This window comes from Nomascus leucogenys, chromosome 5, assembly GCF_006542625.1.
Source record: "Nomascus leucogenys isolate Asia chromosome 5, Asia_NLE_v1, whole genome shotgun sequence".
Taxonomy (NCBI): Eukaryota; Metazoa; Chordata; class Mammalia; order Primates; family Hylobatidae; genus Nomascus; species Nomascus leucogenys.
Genome location: NC_044385.1, coordinates 29,678,266 through 29,693,711, shown reverse-complemented (window position 1 = coordinate 29,693,711; position 15,446 = coordinate 29,678,266). Strand labels below are relative to the sequence as shown.

At 37.8% G+C, this 15,446-nt stretch overlaps 1 protein-coding gene across 1 annotated transcript in view; it reads right to left on the bottom strand.

Annotated features, from left to right (window-relative positions):
- The window catches only part of GPATCH2 (G-patch domain containing 2), a 190,474-nt gene that overhangs the window by 39,264 nt on the left and 135,764 nt on the right, over positions 1-15,446 (bottom strand). The window lies entirely within an intron of this gene.

Sequence of the window (15,446 nt, the reverse complement as noted above, 5' to 3'; positions counted from 1 at the left end):
CCTGTAATTGAAAGGAAATGAAAATTATCTAAAATGAATGATAGCCAAATATTTGATATTTGAATATTTTTATTCATTATTAAGTAAAACATTCTAATTATACTTATATATGCATTAAATTTTTAGATTGCAGAATAATTCTTGTTATATTATGAGCCATAAATATTCAAGGGTTGATGTGATTTCAGTAGACATAAAGTAGTATTTTAAAATTGAAAGTACTTTCAGTGTGGCAGATGAATTTAATAGGTTTTTTCCTGAGGACTGTAAGGTACAAATGATCAAGCAGCAGATGTTGTTTATTATTTTGCTGATTTAAGATATTAATTTTTAGAGTGATTCTCTTATTAATAAATTAGGACTGCTTGTTTGTTTTGGGAAGTATTCTGGCACATGCACATTGGATTAACAGATCCCCAAATGTACCCATAATGAAGTTATAACCCAGGCTGCAGTAGTGATACAAGCTGCTGTGATATGGGCCTGCAGGTCTATCCTAATCATTCCCTAGGAGAATCATCTCTGGGAGTTAAAGGTTAGTTCTGTGTCCAGGCCCATTTAATCACAGGACCAATTTGGAGAGTGCCAACTGTGAAACAAACACCTGTCCTTAAGGAAATGGACTTTGGACCACAAATCCATTTCAGTTAAGGGTCACTGGAACAGCTTTCACATGCTATTTTCCATCCTTAGTGACCATGGCCAAATTCAACTGCAATCCTAGAGATGAGAGGCTGTGCATACTTTTCGGCATTTGAAAATGTCTAGTTCATCTACCAGAAAAAGAGATGATCTAAGTAATAAGAATTTCACTAGTTAGTAGTAGTGTTTTGTTTTTGTTTTATTTACCACCCACTGGGCATATTACTTATTTCTAAATGTCAAATTCCTTTTTTTCTGTGTGGGCTTTTTATATAAAACTGAAAAGCACCCTCCAAAATTCTAAGTGGCTCATAACTAATTTTATTTAGTATAATGACAATTTAAAATAACTCTCTAGGATCATTAGTTTACAATCTTGGCAAGGAAGAATTTCAGGATGCCAAAAGGACAGGAAGCATGAGAACTGGCAATTTGAGAATAGTGTAGTTTTATACAATATGATAATTTGGTTATATAGAGTAAAACAGATTAATTAAATCCCTTAAAAACCATTTTATGTTGTATATGTGGTATGATTCCAATTAGTCTACTCTAAGGATCTCTATACTTAGATGCCATTTGAGCTTTCTTTTTAATTGGAATATATGTAATTAAATGCATTCCAATTAAACAAATATAGAAAGTATACATTCTAATTAAAGCAAATATATGAATACTTTCTATTCATTCATGCATACATAAGAATGAATAAAAAAATCTAAGACATTTTTCTATCTGAAAGGCTAAACTTTTTTTACAACACTAAAATCTAATGCTAATTTTAGGTATGGAAAGGAAAAAATGAGAATAAATTAGAAATTTTACTTTTAAAGTTAGTTTAAAAGCAGTTTTAAACCATTATTTTGGACATATAAAATATATAAAATATAAAATGTCAAGTGATAGAATTTGCTTTAAAATATGACAAAAGAGAATTTGTTTTAAAATCCTAAATTTACTAAGGTAGGATAGACAACTTAAATCATTAAAATAAAGCATCACTTACTTTTGTTGATATACTTAATTTTGTTGATACATTTCTGGGAAAAGCAACATTAAACAAATATAGCCTGTGTCATTAAGCGGTACTCTAATGAATAGTTACCCTATCCCAATTTATTAACAGCTGCTCAAAAATGTCATAATTAATAGTTTCATTTATTTTTGGCAAACCTGCAAAATGACAAATAGTTTTGTATCTGTTGCAAATTAAGTCTCCTTTCCAAACAACAAATGACAGTATGGGGAAGACTGAGCAAATTGAATCCTTAAACATCTTTGGATCTTTAGATGATCAAATAAAGAGCAGCCGTAATTCTGTCTGTTACATCTGCAACAAAATACAGTGATCTATATCATATAAAAATGAATGTGCTCTGTATTAATGTAAGTAGGAATGTTCTTTCTAACTTGATGGAAGAGGGCTGACATGAATGTGATGAGATCTGTTTTGTTTCTCTGATTAAATCTATTGTCTTTTTTTTTCATTTTAGAAGTCTCCTTGTACTGCTAATCAGGCAAAATGAATGGAAAAAAGTTTCTTTCTTCTCACTATTAATAGACAACCTAAGAAATTATGTCACATAGAATCCATGGATTATCAAATCATTTGACATTAAGTAGACGAAAAGTGAAAAATATAATGCATTTAGCAACTAAGTAAAAGTAAATTAAATATGTTTCTAAAAGACACTTTAAAAAATTAAGTACAATTTAACCATATCAGCAATAAAAATGTTTTTACTTGATTTCAAACTACATGTCAGACTACTAAACGATTTGGCTTTTGTGCTTCATAACAGTAAAGGACAAAAATCATATAAGAAAACACGGCAAATTCAAACCCTCCTCCTTCAGAAAAAACAGTGCCATATCCATAAGAAAAGGCTTTGAATCTAAACGAGTGAATAAAGCTGCCACAAATGATCAAGTTTGTTGCATGGATTCTTACAGCAATAAAGACTAATCATAAACATAAAAATGTGTTAAAAGAGCAAGATCTTCTCAAAAATGACGTATCACTTAGTATTAGGCATTGCTTAATGAATGTTTTCAACAGCCTTTTTTTTTTTTTTTTTTTTTGAGACAGAGTCTTGCTCTGTCGCCCAGGCTGGAGTGCAGTGGCCCGATCTCGGCTTACTGCAAGCTCTGCTTCCCAGGTTCACGCCATTCTCCTGCCTCAGCCTCCCGATTAGCTGGGACTACAGGCGCCTGCCACCATGCCAGGCTAATTTTTCGTATTTTTAATAGAGATGGGGTTTCACCGTGTTAGCCAAGATGGTCTCGATCTCCTGACCTCATGATCCGCCCCCCTCGGCCTCCTAAAGTGCTGGGATTACAGGCGTGAGCCACCGTGCATGGCCCAACAGACTTTCAATTTGGAAAAGCTATATTGAACTTTCTGGTGCTAACCAAAGATTTCTGACATGAGAAACAATGTGACATTATTTAGCTGTAGCTCTGAAATGAGGTGATAGCAGTGGGAAAGCTCTTTCTAATTTTGAGAAGCATAAAATTATATTTAAATACAGAAATATCAAGAAAAAAAAGAGATTGAAAATTGCAGAACCATTCTCCGCGCTTTCTCACCTGTAGCGCTCAAGAATAACTGGAGAAAGAACGTACAGAGAGAGGAACTGGCTGCAATGGCTTTGGCATTGCCCTAGTCCCCCCTAGAAACAGGATGTCCTTCAACTCTTTAGCACAGCAAGTTCTTTCACCACTAAGGTATATAACCCAGGGCATGCTAACTTTCTGGATCCCTCAGCTGTGGTGCGACTGGGCATGTGCGGAGGAAACTATCAGCCCCAGGCAGCTTTCCTGAGCCTTGGGAGGCTGGCTCACAAAGAATCATAAACTTCTGTCCCTTACTACCTATCTGTGAGTAATCAATCTGCTTCATATAACCTGTGGCACGTGAGTGTGTTCTGCCTTAGTGAGATAAGTTGGTAACTGGTGCACAGTGAACTTGCTTAATAAATGTAGACATCACTAGTATTTCTGCCTAAAAAACACTTAGGTGTATTGCCTCAAGGTTTAGTTCAGTGTGTGTGTGTGTGTGTGTGTGTGTGTGTATGTGTGTGTATGTGTACGTGCGTGTGTGTTCACTTTAGCTAATAATTGATTGCATGTAATGACCACTCAAAAACCAGGCCTGTTGATTACTAAATATTGAAAATGACAGGTAATAGGTAGTTTTTTTTTAAAAAAATAACAACTGAATATGCTTTTATGCATTTATTTATGAAAAGAATTTCAGGTTTTCCTGAGTTGTAATCATGCTTTCAAAGGTTTTGAGGTACATAAAAATGACAGAATGGCATGAACAAACCCTGAGACATGCATAAAATATTAGATAGATAAGAGGCAATAAAACCAAGATAAAACTTCATAGTAGGCAAATGGACAGAAAACACTGAAGAAATGGAAGAATGGATGTTAAAAAAAAAAAAACCCACAGACTTATCAAACAGAAGTATAGAGGGAAATAATCAACATGATATAAGCAAGGTGGAAGAATATGAGACAGGAAACGTAACTCTAGGGACTATCATGCAAAATCTCAGGAAAACACATCAAATGAATATATGAAAATAATGTCATGATGACAATTCTTCACATCACTCACTATCTGACACATCTACTTTATGATAAGGACACCCCTTAGGAAATAAAAATGAAACAACAAACTAAAAGAAAGATTATAAGACTAATATCACTTGAATCAATTAGAAAAATTAAATCCATATTAAGAATCAGTGTTTCTCCCCTGAAATTTGATTATAGGACTCATTATGCATCCTATGTGAGAAGAATAAGAATGTTATTTACAATAAACGTATGAACAAATACAGTGCAGTAGAGAATATTAATATTCAGAATATGATGAAATGGCATGTAATGATGGGTACTGCTTATGGTAAATGATGCCACGAGAGGAGATAGTGAAGCATGAGAAGCAACTTAAGAAATCCACAGGAACCCTGCCCTTTTAGGAAAAGAGAGAAGTACGGGATACCTTGAAGAATACAGTGTACATTATTGATGAAGTAGAACTTCCTGATAGAAAGGATTAAAATAGTTAAAATGAGCTATTTGTTTAAAGGAAATTATAAAGGTCACTTGTTTGGTATTGTTAAGATATAGAAAGGTCAAAGAGTTGGGAGACAATTCTTCTGCACTCATAATTAAGTTAAAGAGCCTAGATGAAAATTAATGTGAATGTGGCAAAAAAGGAGAAATGGCATAAATTGGACATAAAGAAAACCACCACAAAAGTGAATTACAGTAAGTGGTATTGGTAAATATGTCCCCAAACCCCTTTTTACAGAGGTCCTGAAAACTCCCCTGAGGAGCTGAGGGTGAGATGTCCTACATTCCAAAGACTAAAGCCATAACTGCATAGCACTTTATTCAGCGCTTTTGTGAGGAATGCCTATGTTAAGGGCATGCTTTAGTCATGCACTTCAAAGTCTTGGCTTTGAATCATGAACAGCGGACCATTTATGCATTTATCTTTTTTTACCTGCTTCGTATATTTTGGGAGTAAATGATCCTACAATTTATTGATTTAATGCATTATAGTTCTCTTCTCTAACCTTTATGTTTTTCTACAAGTTGAAAAAGGGAAGTGCAGTCACTCATCCAAAAGGGGTAAGAAAAGTCAAGATACTGTTAAAAATACTAAGAAAGAAAATGGATTGAATGAGAGTAACATAGAAAAATGCATATAAATAAAAAAGGTGAAGAATTTTTATCTTGCATTTAACAAAACCTGTAACAAGAATTAAACATGAGTAGTCTTTTTCTTCTTACACACTTATTTCACCTTTTCAAGTTGCCCTGTGCCTAACATAACTGAAGGCTTCAGAGAGAAGAAAAAATACGCACTCACAAACCAAGAAAAAGAGGATATGAAAGGAATGTTCAAAGAAACAAGAGAAGGCTGGGTGCGGTGGCTCATGCTTGCAATCTCAGTACTTTGGGACTCCGAGGTGGGTGGATCACTTGAGGTCAGGAGTTTGAGACCAGCCTGGCCAACATGGTGAAACCCCGTCTCTACTAAAAATACAAAAATTAGCTGGATGTGGTGGCAGATGCCTGTAATCCCAGTTACTTGAGAATTGCTTGAGCCTGGGAGGCAGGGGTTGCAGCGAGCTGAGATTGTGCCACTGCACTCCAGCCTGGGTGACACAGCAAGACTCCATCTCAAAAAACAAAACAAAACAAACAGACAAACAAAAAATTAAAGAAACAAGGGGAGATCTTGGAAATGAAAAGAGTAAGATAATTTTAAATATCATTAAGTTACTTGGGGCAGAGTGTTGAGAAAACTGCCTCCAAATCTTCCAAGAAAATAATACATAAAAGAAAAGTGTAAAAAGTTAGAGGATCATTTAAGGGTGCTCCAATACTGAAAAATTAGGAGCACAGAGAAAATGGCAACCACTGAAAACTGAAAGATATTGGAGCAATGCCTTCAAAACCCTGAGGCAAAAAAATTTTCAAACTGGAATTCAATTCCCAGCTAAATCAATCAATGTGAGATAAGAATAAAGACATTTTGAGACATGCAAAATTCCATAAATTTAACCATCTCTGTTCTCTTCTGGGAAAGCTGAAGAAAAACAATGCCTTTGGATCCAGGGCACATAAAATCCCACACAGGGGATATATGAAGGAAATCTCAAGCATGATAGTTAAGAGAGATTCCAGGACATTAGATGTGCGGCAGGTCCAGAGAGCAAACAGTCCAGAATGAGCCTGAAAAATGGAGGGCTCCAAGAGAGATGCCACCAAGAAAAATAACTGAGAGGTGTGTAACTTCTGTCAAGAGGCATCTGATGAGTTTAGGAATAGGCATATGGAACAAAAAGCAAATAAGAAACAAAACAGTGATCACCACAACAACTAAAAGTGATATATCTGTGAATATCTACATAGATAATCATATTAATGAAAACAATGGATATTTATTTGGTCTGGGAGAAAGAGGGAAAGAAATCCAGATGTGAGTGAGAGAGAGAGTGTGTGTGTGTGTGTGTATTGTTGCGGGGGACACAGCAAGAAATCAATATGCACAGCACCTGGGGTGGAACAAGATGGCAGAATAGAAGACCACCAATTGCCACCCCGTCCAGGACACCAATTTAATAACTATCTACACAAAAAAAAGCGCATTCATAACAACCAAAAATCAGGTGAGGACTCACAATACCTGGATTTAACTTCTTACTGCTGGATAAGGCACTGAAGAGGCAGGAAAAACAGTCTTGAATCACGGATGCTGCCCCTACCCTATCCCCTGGCAGTGGCAGTGTAGTATGAAAGCATGTCTATCCTCTGGGGTGAGGGAGAGCACAGCAATTGTGAGGCACTGAACCCAATGCTGCCCTGTTATAGCAGAAATCAAAACGGAACCAAACTCAACTGACGCCTGCCCATGGAGGAAACATTTAAGCCAGCCCTAGCCAGAGGGGAATCACCAATCCTAGCGGTCCAAACTTGATTTTCTGCAAACCTCGCAACCATAAGCTAAAGTACTCTGAGGTTTTAAATAAATTTGAAAGGCAGTCTATGCCACAAAGACTGGAACTCCTAGGAGAGTCCCAGTGCTGAACTGGGCCCAGAGCTAGTGGACTCGGGGGGGCATGCAACATACTGAGACACTAGTGGGGGTGGTTAAGGGAGTGCTAGCATCACTCCTCTCCTAACCCCAAGCCGCACAACTCAAAACTCCAAAAGGGATCCCTTTCCTCTTCTGAAGGAGATGAGAGGGAAGAGTGGGGAGGACTTTGTCTTGCATCTTGGATACCAGCTCAGCCACAGCCGGATAGGGGACCGGTCAGAGTTTTGAGGCCCTCTTTCCAGGGCCTCGCTCCTGGATGACATTTCTAGATACATCCTGGGCCAGAAGGGAACCCACTGCCTTGAAGGGAAGGACTTGGTTCTGACAGGATTCATCACTTGCTAACTGAAGAGCCTTTGGGCCCTGCATAACAAGCAGCGATACCTAGGTACCACACTGAGGGCTTTGGGTGAGCCTCTGAGCCTTGCTAGCTTCAAGAGAGACTCAGCACATTCCCAGCTGTGCTGACTCCGTCTGCTTGAGAAAAGCAGAGGGAAAAGTAAAGAGGACTTTGTCTTGCACCTTAGGTACCAGCTTGGCCACCGGGGAGTGGAGCACCAAGTGGGATCTTAGGGTCCCTGATTCCAGAACTTGGTTCCTGTATGGCATTTTTGGACCTGTCCTGGGCCAGAAGGGAGCCCACTGCCCTGAAGAGTGAGTCTTAGGCCAGGCAGCATCCACCACAAGCTGACTGAAGACCCCTTGGGCCTTAAGGGAACATTGGCAATAGTCTGGCAGTACTCCCCATGGGCCTGTGGTAGGAGTGGCCATGGGGTGAGGATCCTCTGCCTTTGGAAAGGGGAGGAAAGAGTGGGAAGGACTGCAACTAGCGGTGTGAGTGCCAAATCAGTGGAGTATAATAGAACACCAGGTAGACTTCTAAGCTTTTTGATTCTACTCCCTGGCTCCCAGATGGCACCTCTGGACCCACCTGGGGTAAGAGGGAGTGGTTACAACAGGCCTTGGGCGAGACCTAATGCTGTGCTGGCTTCAAGTCTGACCCACAGTCCTTCTGGTGGTGTTCAAGGAGATGCTTGTGTCACTCTATTGCTAGCTTCATGAGGCTGAGAACAAGAGAGAAACTATGTATGATTGGGAGAAAGTAACGGAAGAGAATAAGACTCTCTGCCTGGTAATCCAGATAATTCTCCCAGATCTTGTCCAAGACTATCGAGGCAATACCTCTACAAGTCTGCAAGAACCACAGTGTTACTGTTCTTGGGATGCCACCTAAAGCAGATACAGCTTAGATTATAATATCCAAATCCTTTCAATATCTGGAAAGCCTTTGCAAGAAAGGTGGGTACAAATGAGCCCAGAATGAGAAGACTACAATAAACACCTAATTCTTCACTGCCCAGACACAAACACCTACAAGTATCAAGACCATCCAGGAAAACATGACCCTACCAAATGAACTAAATAAGGCACCAGGGACCATCCTGGAGAAACAGACAGAATTCAAAATACCTATTTTGAGGAAACTCAAAGAAATTCAAGATAACACAAAGAAGGAATTCAAAATTCTATTAGACAAATGTAATAAAGAGATTGAAATAATGAAAACGAATTAAGCAGAAATTCTGGAGTTTAAAAATGCAACCGGTATACCAAAGACTGGATCAGAGTCTTTAAAAGCAGAATAGATCAAGCTGAAGAAAAATTAGTGAGTTGAAGACTGGCTAAAAATACACGGTCAGAAGAGACAAAAGACAAAAGAGTAAAAAACAATGAAGCACACCTATAGGACCAAAAGGGCAAGTATGAGAATAATTGGCCTTAAAAAGTGGGAGATGAAAGAGATAGGGGTAGAAAGTGTATTCAAAGGGATAACAGAGAATTTCTCAAACCTAGAGAAAGATATCAATATGTAAGTCCAAGAAGGTTATAGAACACTAAACAGATTTAACCGAAACAAAACTACCTCAAAGCATTTAATAATCAAACTCTCAAAGGTGAAGAATAAAATAAAGAACCCTAAAAGCAGCAAGAGAAAAGAAACAAGTAACACACAATGGACCTCCAATACATGTGGCAGCAGACTTTTCAGTAGAAATCTTACAGGCCAGGAGAGAGTGACATGAGATATTTAAAATGCTGAAGGAAAAAAAAAAACTTTTACTCTAGAATAGTTTATCTGGTGAAAATATCCTTCAAACATGAAGGAGAAATAAAGGCTTTCCCAGACAAACAAAACCTGAGGGATTTCATAAACACCAGACACATGCTACAAGAAATGATAAGGGAGTTTTTCAATCTGAAAGAAAAGGACATTCATGAGCAATAAGAAATCATCTAAAGGTACAAAATTCACTGGTAACAGTAAGTACACAGAAAAACACAGAATATCGTAACACTGTAATTATGATGTCTAAACTACTCTTAAGTAGAAAGACTAAATGATGAATGAATCAAAAATAACTACAACAATTTTTCAAGACATAGGACAAGAAGATATAAATAGAAACAAAAAGTTAAAAAGTGGAGGATGAGGGTGAGGCATAATTTTTAATTAGTTTTCTTTTTGCTTTATGCAAAAGTGTTGTTATAATCTTAAAATAATGTGTCATAAAATAGTGTTTGCAAGCCTCAGTGGTAACCTCTAATCAAAAAGCCTACAACAGATAACACAAAAAATAAGCAAAAAACTAAATCACATTACCAGAGAAAATCACCTTCACTAATAGGAAGATAGAAAGAAAGAAACAAGGAAAGAAAGAAAGAAAGAAAGAAAGAAAGAAGACCACAAAACAACCAGAAAACAAAAAAAAAAAATGGCTGGAGTAAATCCTTACTTGTCAATAATAACACTGAATGTAAATGGACTGAACTCTCCAGTTAATAGACAGAGAGTGGCTGAATGGATAAAAATTCAAGAGCCAATGATCTGTTGCCTACAAGAAATACACTTCACCTGTAAAGACACATATCGAATGAAAATAAAGAAATGGAAAAAGATACTCCATGCCAATGGAAACCAAAAAGAGCAGGAATAGCTATATTTGTATGAGACAAAATAGATTTCAAGACAAAAACTATAAGAAGAGAAAAAGAAGATTATGTAATGATAAAGGGGTCAATTCAGCAAGAGGGTTTAACAATTTTAAATATATATGCACCCAACACTGGGGCACCCAGATATATAAAGCAAATATTATTAAAGCTGAAGAGAGATGTAGGCCCCAATACAATAACAGCTGGAGACTTTGGTCTGGGCAAAAATTTCTTGAGTAATACCCTATGAGCAAAGGGTTAGGAGAATACCTTTTCCCTCTTCTCACTCCCAGAGAGGAGCAGGACTAATTCTTCAGCACTGGGTTTTAGAGGGGCTGCAGCAAGGACATGATAATCTTTCACCTAGTTCCATCAAGCTCCTCAAAAACAGCACTGTGAACTACTGAGTTTATTTCAGAAGACACTTAGACCAGAGGTCTGAGTCTTTGTGTGGGGCAGGCAGCAGTTCTCCCAAGGCAATGGCCAATGATAAAACAGTACAGAACTGTATTTCATATTTTATTCTCCCTGTATTTCGTATTTTATTTTCTCTCAGCCAGGCTGGATTGCCTCCTGTCTCAAATCGAAGCCACCCTGCTTTACATACACAAGTTTAAGATAGCACCTATAATACCAAGGGCTTCTTGAAGTTTCCTATGTATTTTCTCTTTCTAAATTTCTGCTGGGTTGACCGTCAGCGAGGTGGCAGTAATTCTGTAGTTCAGAAACTTGATTGTAACAGGAGCTGGGGCCGAATTTCTAACATAAATAAACATTTAAGGCAGTAGAATTTCCTCCAATTACCATCTAATTGTAATCCACGTCTTGTTATTAATATAGTTGCTTCTGACACATGAGTTGCTTGGAAGAGTACTTTTTTTATTTTTTTTTTGAGTTGGAATTTCATTCTTGTTGCCCAGGATGGAGTGCAGTGGCCCAATCTTGCTCCGCCTTCTGGGTTCAGGCGATTCTCCTGGCTCAGCTTCCCAAGTAGCTGGGACTACAGGCAGGGGCCACCAAGCCTGGCTAATTTTTGTATTTTTAGTAGAAACAGGGTTTCACCATTTTGGCCAGGCTGATCTCAAACTCCTGACCTCAGATGTCTGCCCTCCTCGGCCTCCCAAAGTGCTGCGATTACAGGCATGAGCCACTGCACCCGGCCAGAAGTGTACTTTTTAACTGTAACCTTTTTTTTTTGGAGATGGAGTCTCACTCTGTCGCCCAGGCTGTAGTGCAGTTCTGTGATCTCGGCTCACTGCAACCTCCGACTCCTGGGTTCAAGTGATTCTCCTGCCTCAACCTCCCGAGTAGCTGGGATTACAGGCGTGCACCACCACACCTGGCTAATTTTGTATTTTTAGTAGAGACGGGGCTTCACCATGTTGGTCAGGCTGGTCTTGAACTCCTGACCTTGTGATCCACCCACCTTGGCTCCCCAAAGTGTTGGGATTACAGGCATGAGCCACTGCACCCAGCCTTTAACTGTAACCTTAAAAAAAGAAATTTGGTACTGATTTCTAACTGAATCACATTTCAGTAAAGGAACATATTTTTTATGATCCATACTCACTAAAATTTTTTGATACTAGCTTTATGGACTGGTAAGCGATTAATTTTGTGTTATATGTGTTTTTTCTACCAGTTTGGATGCAAGGTTTTATATAATATTACTAATTTCAGCTCGCTAATTTTGTGTTACAGAAATTTTCCATTTATAAATTTTCTGGGTGGCTTAAGCTATCAATAACAGCAGTGTTATGATAGTGGGTAAGTGAGTTTCTCCAGGTACTCCTATTGCTCTTTGCTTTATACATTTTGAGGTTATTTGAGTGCCTATACACTGAATCTTTTATCCTAAAATAATGACTTTTTAAAACTTGGTAAAGTTTTTCTTCCCAAATCACTTTGGTATGAGAGCTTTCTTTATAATGCATCTGGCATATATCCTGTTCCTTCTTTAGTTTTCCACCTTTCCCTGTCATTATATTTCAGGTGTGTTTTTTATAAAGAACATATACCGGATATTTCCAGTAAGTCCAATCTAGTTAGTTCTGCTTTTAACTGACATGTTTAATCATAAATTATTTTATTTTATTTTAATTTTTAAAAAACTATTTTTTTTTTGGAGACAGGGTCTCACTGTGTTGCCCAGGTTGAAGTGCAGTGGCATGATCATGGCTCACTGTAAGGTCCGACTCCTGGGCTCAAGTAGTCCTCCTACCTCAGCCTGCTGTGTAGCTGGGACTACAGACATGCACCACCATAGACTATTTAAAAAAATTTATTTTTTTGTAGAGACAGAGTCTTGCATGTTGCCCATGGTGGTCTCAAACTCCTTGTCTCAAGTAATCTCAAAGTGCTGTGGCTTAACAGGTGTGGGCCTCTTCGACCAGCCAACCATAAATATTTCCTGTGATTACTGATCTGTGTGTGTGTGTGTGTTTATGTGTATGATTCAATTGTCTAATTTTATGCTTTCTATGTATCTTATTTTCTCAATGCTTTTTCTTTTCTCTTCACTTTTTTTTTTTTTTTGGTAGAGATGGAGGGTCTCACTATTTTGCCCAGGCTGGTCTCAAGCTCCTGGCCTCAAGCAATCCTCCTGTTTCAGCCTTCCAAAGTGCTGGAATTAACTATATGTGTGAGTCACCATGCCCCTCGCTTTTTAAAAAATGGATTATTTGAGGCGGGCAATATTTTAATTACATTTCCCCCTTCCACTGGTTTGGCTATTATATACTCCGTTTCTATTGATTTAGTAGTTATTTAGATATTTTACCAATGAATACTTAATGTAGTCTTATCACGTATCAAATGCTTAACTAACTAAAGAGGTAGACATCTTAAACAATTCAAGGACCTTACATTGGACTTTAACTATAATCACCAACCCTGCAAACTTAACATGCTATTGCTGTCCATTATTTTATTTTATTTTATTTATTTTCTTTTTTTGTTTTGTTTTGTCCATTATTTTAGATTGCCTTTAAGTCCTACAAATTGTCCAGGCACGGTGGCTCATGCCTGTAATCCCAGCACTTTGGGAGGCCAAGGCAAGCAGATCACCTGAGGTCAGGAGTTCGAGAGCAGCCTGGCCAACATGGTGAAATCCCGTCTCTACTACAAATACAAAATTAGCTGGGTGTGGCGGCACATGCCCGTAATCCCAGCTACTTGGGAGGCTGGGGCAGGAGAATTGCTTGAACCCGAGAGGTGGAGGTTGTAGTGAGTGGAGATTGCACCATTGCACTCCAGCCTGGGCAACAAGAGAGAAACTCCGTCTCAAATAAAAAAAGTTTTTTAAAAAGTCCTACAAATTACATTATTACAATTATCACTTTATAGAAGCAATGATTATTTATATAAACATTTTAATCAGTATATTGGCTCGTTATTCATTCTTGCATCTCAGAACTTCCTCGGGACTTTTCTTGAAACACACCCTTTAAAACTTCTTCGCAAAGGTCTGTAAACATTCCCCGTTTCTGAAAATCTTGAAGTTATTTTACTTCATCTTTGTACATGAAAGATGGGTTTCCAGGTACATAGTTCTAGGTTGACAATTTATTTTCATACAGCACAATGAGGATGATTGCACTGTCTTCTGGCCTTACCGATGCTACTCAGAAATCTGATATATCATTGTCATTCCTTTGTAGATAATTTGCCTCTTCTCTTTTTTCTTTTAACATTTGTCTTCACTTTTGGTCTACTGTGGTATATTATTAGGTGTGGATTGCGTTTTATTTATCGTGCAAGTTATTCACTGTGCTTTTTGTATCTGTATCTACGGGTTTATAACTTTTACCAGGTTTGGGACTTCTTAGCGACCATCTCATCAAATTTCATGTTTTTTTCAGCTATTCTATTCTTTTCATCAAGGACTATGATTGATTGTATCACAGATCTTCTATGTCTCTTAAGTACTCCTTCAGTTTTCCATCTCCTCGAATTTTTATACTATATTCTGGCCCATTCTTCAGATGTATCTTTCATTTCACTAATTATCTCTTGAGCAATCACATTTCTCATTTCTAAAAGTTATATACATTTTTCACTTCTTTTTTTTTTTTTTTGAGAAGGAGTCTCGCTCTTTCACCCAGGCTGGAGTGCAGTGGCGCGATCTCTGCTCACTGCAAGCTCCACCCCCCGGGGTTCACGCCATTCTCCTGCCTCAGCCTCCCGCGTAGCTGGGACTACAGGCGCCTGCCACCTCGCCCGGCTAATTTTTTGTATTTTTAGTAGAGACGGAGTTTCACCGTGTTAGCCAGGATGGTCTCAATCTCTTGACCTCGTGATCCGCCTGCCTCGGCTTCCCAAAGTGCTGGGATTACAGGCGTGAGCCACCGCACCCGGCCTTTCACTTCTTACTGATTCATTTTTTATAGTGATTTGTTGCTTGCTCATTTTATTTCTATAAACATCTCATCCATAGTTATTTTATAATCTGTACCTTATAATTTTAGGATCTGGCAGTCTTAGGAGAAAATCTCTCAGTCGTTTACGTTGACTACCACAGATGGTGAATTATCTTATTTTATGTTTAGCGATTTTTGATTGTCTAAATTAGGTATGCTAGGTAGGATGTGCATTTGCTTCTGCAGATACCCAGTGGGATCTCAGTTGGCATTAGTCTGCATGACATGGCACTTTGAAGCTGTATTTTGGTTACTTGGGAATGTTAAAGTCAGTGGATAGCACACTAGCACTGGGAAGCCATGGGATGCAATGGTGGCTGCTGAGGTCAGTTGTCTCTTCTTAAGAATCAAATAAATGTAAATATCAGGGCAGTTTTTCTAATCAACATTCTGACAAGAAGGGTAGCCATTTTCATCTAAACAAAAATTAAGTCTTCAGAAACACCATTTGCAAAATTTGAAAATATATTGTCTAAAAAACAAACTGGGGGAAATTCCTTGTATTACAGAAAAAACTAACATTGGAAAAAATGAAAAAGATTCTAAAAGCACTCTTTAAAAGAGACTACTTTCTTCCCAGTCTTTACTCATTTATATGCTATTAGAATATACATATTTCTCTCTCATAAGGTCTAAATGCCACTTAAGGTTAGGGAAGGAGATTCAGCCCATTTTTTAGATTAAAAATGAATTATTATTATAAATGCTGATCTAAAATTCAATAGTTAAGGGAGACAAATATTTTATTTTAAAAATTAATTCTT